This window comes from Macrotis lagotis, chromosome 2 (assembly GCF_037893015.1).
Source record: "Macrotis lagotis isolate mMagLag1 chromosome 2, bilby.v1.9.chrom.fasta, whole genome shotgun sequence".
NCBI classification, from domain to species: Eukaryota; Metazoa; Chordata; class Mammalia; order Peramelemorphia; family Peramelidae; genus Macrotis; species Macrotis lagotis.
Genome location: NC_133659.1, coordinates 24503849 through 24511314, shown reverse-complemented (window position 1 = coordinate 24511314; position 7466 = coordinate 24503849).

Genomic DNA, 7466 nt, shown 5'->3' with positions numbered 1-7466 from the left:
GAATGGCCGGCTCCTTCCCCCTTGGGCTCTTCTGGGTTCAGACTGAGGACTTGAAGCTCTGAACTGGGGCTGCTCACTCAAGGGCCCCAAGTGCCCACAGATGCCCTTGCTCCCGCCTGATTTCTCAAGAATCTGAGTCTCTTTAGTCAGTAGTAACTGCCCTCCCTGCTGGCCCTGGCTCTTTATTTTGATTCTCCTGAAATCTCTGACAGAGACAGTGAGCATTCCCAGAGGCTGAGTCCAGCCAGTGGTGCCATGAAAGCAGACCCCCAGCATCCTCCTTCCTCAGTGGAGGAGCCCCACCCAGCCTGGTCCTCATGCCTTCAGGCTTCTTTCAGTTGACTTGGACCAGAGAAGAGCTAAGTGACCTAGACAAGTCTGTGGCCCCTCTGCCCTGGAGGGTGGAAATAATCCCTGTGCTACCTGAGGTTCAGATGTGTCTGTAAGATGATTTGGAACCCTTCAAGCACCAGGGGAAAATTAGAAACTTCCTCACCTGTAAAACAGATCGATAGCCTTAGTGCCCACCCCAGGGTTGGGCAAAGGTTAGATTGGCTTATGGAGAGCAAGAACTAAAGAACTTTGAATCTTCTGTGGGACCAAATGGCAGCTGCTAATAATGGAATTGTGAAGGAGCAGAAGTCATGGGCCAATCAGAACTGCCCCTGGGCCACCCAGAGGAGGAGAGGGATCTGCAAGAACCCACCTGGTTATGACAAAGGAAAAACAGAATTTGAACCCAAGCTCAGGCTCTCCCCAGCCCTGCGCTGCTCTGAGAAGCAGTCAGCCCCTGGCCAGCACAGACCGTACCTTAGTGCTCAGGCACAGCCTTTCAGCATTGGCTCCCAGCTCTCCTGGGGGGCAAGAGCTGACTGCCACCACGAGAGAGACATCAAGGAATTTCCTCTCAAGGGCCTTGGCCTGCCTGGGTCAGCCGAAGGGGCTTCTGTCTGGTCTTTGCAGCATCTGGGGAAAAATTCACCCTAGGATGAAACTAGCCCTCATTGCAAGTTGTCAGATGGGGTAAATGTAAGAACAAAAACAGCTGATCTTTCTTGTCTTGTGTTTTTACTGTTTTTTTTAAAAAACTGTCTAGCGTCCCAGAGCAGAGGGTGAGGGGGTATATGTTTGTGTGTGTGTGCGTGTGTGCGTGTGCGTGTGTGTGCGTGTGTGTGTGTGTGTGTGTGTGTGTGTGCGCTCATGCGCACACTAGCTCAGGCCTGAACAAGGGAGCTGCTTGACTTTATTGCTTTTTCCTGGCGGGGAGCCAGAGGAAGCCAAGGTACCATCCCAGCAGCCATAAACAATCAGGGTGAGCCTTTGTTCCCCTGGAAAGAGCAGCCGGGAAAATTCTAGACATAACATCCTCCATGCCTTCTCTCACGTGCCATCCAGTCTGAACTTGCTTGCATTTAGTCTTTTCCTTTTTAAAAACGCATTTCGGAGACAAGCAGGCCTTTAGCTTACTGGGCTCTGGGACACCACTCATCCCAGCACAATTGCAGAATTTCCTCTCGTAGTCGGGGTAGATCTGCCCCCATCACCCCGACCCTCATTCATCAACTCCACTGACCCCCTGTCGCCCCCAGGTTCAAACAGAAAACCCTCTGGTAGGTTTTGAAAGCTCTTTACCCCCTTGGCCACTGCCTACCATTCCTATTACTATATCAAGATAGAGAAAACCAAGACTTCGCTCCTCTTGATATAGCAATGGCGGCCTCTGGGCTGGCTCTGTGTCTGGAAGGCTCTTCCTCCCTCTTCATCTCGATCTCCTAGGTTCCCTGGCTCTCTTCAAGTTTTAGCTCCTTTTCCCAGGCCTCATTGCTAGTTCCTTCCCTCTGAGCTTATCTTGTGGATAGAATGTCCCAAAAGTCTGTAGTTTTATGCCCTTAAACCTCTAACATTTAGTATTTGACATCAGAGCTTTAATAATAACCTAAAACTGGGGCAGTTAGGTAGTGCAGTGGATAGAGCACCAGCCCTGGAGTCAGGAGGACCTGAGTTCAAATCCTCCCTCAGACAGTTACCTAGCTATGAGGCCTTGGGCAAGCTACTTAACTCCACTGCCTTGCAAAAACCTAAAAAACAACAAAACAAAGCTGCACTAAGATTTCTGGGACATACTCTTATCTCCCTTTTGTACATAAGCATTTTGGGCACATGTGTTCCACCATTAGACTGAACTGCTCTAAGGGTAGCCCCTGGCACACAGTAACTACTGAATAAACTCCAAGATTAGCTGTGTAACCAGGGTCAAGTAACTTAAGCTCTGGTGCCTTAGCTCCTTCATCTGTAAAATGAGGGGGTTAGAGTAGGCAAAGCATCCTAAGGTGCTTCTAAAGAGTCTATGGTTCCAGATCCATGGAGATGATGAGTGAACCTGTGATTTCATAGGAATCGGGGAGTTCTAAGGAGGAGACTCCTTGGGCCATCATCAAAAGATGTTACTCCTTGGAATCTTGGACAGAGCTTCGTGTGATCCATGGAGGTCTGCAGAGAGATTGCAGGGTGTCTTCATTTTCATTGGCCTCTTTTGTAATCCTGTCTTTGTGATGCATTTGAACACGTTCAGAGGAGAGGGCCATAAGCATCACCAGACCACCAAAAGGGCCGTGATACACAATTTTCAGAAACCACAAGGTCATCTAGCCACTATGGAAATTCACCCAGACTGGTGGTACTTGAACCCAGGGTCTTCATGGTTTTTCTAACCATTATGCCAAACTGCCTTTCCCCTCGATCTCTACCTTGTGATAACTCACAAACACTTATGGAGTGTTTTCAGGTCAGTCAGTAGACATTTATTAAGCTCCTTCTATGGACCCGGCACTGTGCGGAGTAAGCACTTGGGGCCACAAAAGAGACAAAAGACAATCCCTGTCCTCCAGAGGCTCACAATCTAACAAAAAAGTGCAAATAAACTATGGAGAAAGAGGAAGCATTGAGAGAGAGGCCACTGGAGCCGAGGGAGGTGAAGGCTTCCTGGAGAGGTCAGGACACAGCATGGTCCAGGCGAGAGGCCATGAGGGTCCGCACCAGGCCGGTGGGGGGAGGTGAGAGATGATTGACAGACATGAGGCCGAGGCGGGACAGGAAGTGAAACTGACCAGGGGTACTGCAGGTGTGAAATAAGCTAGTGCAATCCACCGACCTTGACCCCGTGTGGGTGGGGGGAGGGGAGGAGGCCGGCTGCTTCCTAGATTGTCAGCCTAGAGGCCTGCGAATATGAAGGTTCCCTTGGAAGTTTGGGGGGACGTAACAGTTTCCACTGCTCTGGACATGTTGAGTTGCCCCCCTCCTCCTCACCCCTTTCTCTCCTTTCTCCTTCCCGCTCTCTCTCCTGCCTCTCTTCTCTCTCCCCCTTCCCACTTTTTCTTCTCTCCATTTTACCCTCTCCTCACTCTTTCCTTTCCCCTTCCTCCTTCCTCTTTCTCTCTGCCTCCTTTCCCCTTTTCTTCCCCCTCTGCTCTCTTCCTCCAACACACACACACACGTGCACACACACACACACACACACACACACAGACACACACAGACACACACGCGTGCACACACACACACAGACACACACACACACACACACACACACACACACACACACAGACACACACACTTCCTTTCTCCCATCCCCAGCTCTTCTCCACATCCGTCAGCTTACCTGAGAGTCCAGAAAACTCAGTGATGACTCTGGAGGCCAGAAATGTAGCTACTACCTACTTTCATCACTGACTGACTGTAGCGGAGGAAGTGCCAGTGATCCACAGCTGACCAGGGAGGAAGGAGTGCTGAGTTTTTAGAAAGGAAGACATAGGGGCAGCTAGGTGGTGCAGCCTTGGAGTCAGGAGTCCCTGGGTTCAAATCCGGTCTCAGACACTTACTGATTACCTAATTGTGTGGCCTTGGGCAAGCCACTTAACCCCATTTGCCTTGCAAAAAAAAAAAAAACTTAAAAAAAAAAAGAAAGGAAGACCTGGGTCAGGCTTCATTCAAATGGTTGCTAAATGTGGGCCCATGAGCAAGCAGTCGCTTCACCTCTTTGAGGTTGAGTTTCCACATCAGTAACACCTCACAGACTTAGTGAGGCATTCCAATGAGATTGTGCAGGAGAGTATTTTGCAAACCTTAACATGATATATAAATATAAGATGTTTGTTGTTTTTGTTCAAAGATCTATTTATTCATCATTTTGTGATTATAGAGATTCAATCTGGAGTCAGGGGGGACCTGAATTCCAATCTTACCTCAATCATTTACTTGCCTACATTCCAAAGGGCTTTGTAAACCTTAAAGCTTTGTACAAATACTAGCCTAAATACGATTATTCCCCACACCAATGCAGCCCTTTCTTTTTTTTTGCTTTTTTATTAGGTTTTTTTTTTTCTTCTTGCAAGGTAATGGGGTTAAGTGGCTTGCCCAAGGCCTCACAGCTAAGTCATTACAAGTGTCTGAGGTCAAATTTGAACTGAGGTCTTTCTGACTCCAGGGCTGGTGCTCTATCCACTAGCACCACCTAGCCACCCCTCAACCCTTTCTTTATAGGAGGATGATGCCTCTTTAGTTTCTAAGTTTTAGAAACTACAAAAAAGTTGCCATTTTTATACATATGAGGAAATTTCTTTGATCTCTTTGGGGTATGGATCTAATAAAGTAGTATAGCTTAGGAGATAGTTACAAATGGCTTTCCATAATAGTTAGACCAACAATGCACAAATAGGCTAATTTTCCAGAAACTCCAATTTTGTTATCTTTGCTAGTCTGAGATAGAACCTCAAAAGGCTTCCCACTTATACTTCTCTAATAATTGTTGATTTAGAACACTTTAAAAAAAGATTATTTCATACTTTCTTTTTTATAAAATATATTTTATAAAATAAAATGATATTGTGTTATACTTTATAAACTATTTAAAAAACAATGTTTTCTTTTAAAAAAATCATTTAAAAAAATTTTGAGTTCCAAATTCTTTCCCTCCTTCCTCTTCCTCTCATCAAGAGAGTAAGCAATTGATATAGGCTATACATGTGTAGTCATACCAAACACATTTCCATATTAGTCATGTTGCGAAAGAACACAGACCAAGAAAAAAAGAAAGTTTAAAAAAATATACTTTAATCTTTATTCAGAATCCATCAGTTTTTCCTCTGGAAATAGATAGTATTTTTCATCATGAGTCCTTTGGAATTATTAAGACAATTCGTATTTCTGAGAATAGCTAAGTCATTCACAGTAGATTGTTATACAATATTTTCCTGGTTCTGCTCTTTCACTTTGCATTAGTTCATATAAGTCTTTCTAGGTTTTTCTGAAAACATCTTGTAGAGATCTTTTCTTATGATTGTTGATCCTTTTTAAAACCTGCATATCCTTTCACTTTTATCTATTAGGAATGGCTTTCATTTCATAAATTTATACAGTTCCTTATATATCTTGAGTGAGATCTTTATCAGAAAAACTTACAGCAAAGAATTTTACTTGTTACCTGTTTCCTTTCTAATTATAAATCCATTAGATTTGATTGTAAAAAACCTTAATATAATCAAAAATTGTCCATTTTCTCTTTTGTTATCATCTTTACCACTTGCTTGGACATGGACTCTTCCCCTATCCTCTAATTCATTCATGATTCAAGCTTTTATATTTAGTAACTATCTTAGTATATGGTGTGATCTAAATCTAATTTCTGCCAGTATTATCTTATCTGTAGTCTAGTTCTTTTAGTGATTTTGTCAAAGGGATTCTTTTTCTCAGGAACTTTGGACTTTGAATTTACTCGCCACTATGCTATTGTTGGTCCCTGCTTCTGTGTGCTCTGAACCCAATCTGTTTCACTGATTGAATTTTTTTTCATCAGTATAAAATTTGACTTCTATGACTGCCTATCACCTCCCCTCCCTCTCCATTTCCCCCTTTCCCCGTTATTATCTTTGAAATTCTTAACTTTTCTCAACCTCTCCCCTAACCCAGCTTAATCCCCCCTTAATTTCTACTTGCCCCCAAAGAACTCTTCCTATATATTTTCTATTTACTTGTCCGTTTCCTTGCCGTTTCTTACTGGTGGAATGTAAGCTCCTTGAGGACAGAGGCTGTATCATATTTTATTTTGTATTCCCTACTATCCTTGCTGAATTGAATTGAACCAAATACCCTCCTGTTGATAGTGTATGGTTGTGAACCACGGAACACCTTGACCTTATAAGAACCAAAATTGCAGGTAACTCAGAGCTCAAAAGAGCAGTGATGTGCAATGTTTATGAACAGGTTGCCATGGAGGATTGAGGGTGATCTGGCTTGAGACACATCATTGGGACCAGGATGGAGATGGGCTGACTGGTCAGAGAGTGACAGCCGAGGGGAACTAGTGGACAATCGCAAGGTTGTGCCAGGATGGGCTCTTAAAAGGACCAGGGGAAGGCCTCCATTATATTGGATGAGCCTTCTATTAAGGATTTCAACAGGAGAGGGACAAGAGGCACCCTGGATAAAAAGGTAGGGAGTCATACTGCTGAGTAGCAATTCATTTCATAGACAGTGGAAATTCCCCTCATTTGACGGGTGAGTAGAATGGCCATTCTTCTAATCTGACCTTCTACAGGTTGTATTTGTCTGTGCAAAAGTAGCAGAAAGAACAGGGATTCTAGAGGCAGAGGAGACAGGGGTTCATGCAGATACTGATTCTCTGGGTCACCCTTGACCTTCTTGGGCCTCAGTTTCCTCACCTGTACAGTGAGCTAAGTCTGTGCTCTTACCAGGATCCCTCCTGAGGACAGGCATAGCCTCATTTTCCTGCCATTATCTGCCACTGCCTAAACAAAAGTTGCCTGAATTGAATTTTGGTGTTTTAAGAGTTAATGGAGCATTTTCCTTATAAGACCACCTGTGAGGCATGGGGAGGTTGGCTGGGATGGGGTAAGGGAGCAGACTTATCAAATTGACAAAAATTCCCTGGCTACCTCACCTTAAAGTCCATTTCACAGTCCTATCTTCTGCCCTGGTCCTCTGGCCAATTCCATCCTAAACCATGGGTGATGCCAACACAGGGCAAGGAAGGAGGCTGGTGCCAGGGCATAAATCGGTGACTCCTTATCAACTTTGGGCTCACTTTCCGGCCTGGCATTTTCTGACCCCCTAATCCTCTGGCCTGTGTCTTGCTTTTCCCAAACCAGCAGTTCCTTTCAAGTTCAAGATTAATTCTAAAGCTTCTCTCTGGAGCCCTTCCCCCAGTCCTGTCTGCTCTCTGCCTGGTCACAGGCCTCTCCATATTTCTCTAGGGCTCCTGGGAGGGGTCTGGCACCCCCTCCCTCCCTCCTCCAAGTCTCAGCTTCAAGCCCACCCTCAGCAAGAGTCTGCTCCTGCACCTTCACCTCCATCCACATTGCCTGCGACTGGTGTGTATGGTGTTGTTGCATGTTGTCTCTCTGTGAGAGTGGAAGCTCCTGGTGGGCAGGGACTGGTTTTCTGTTCTTGGT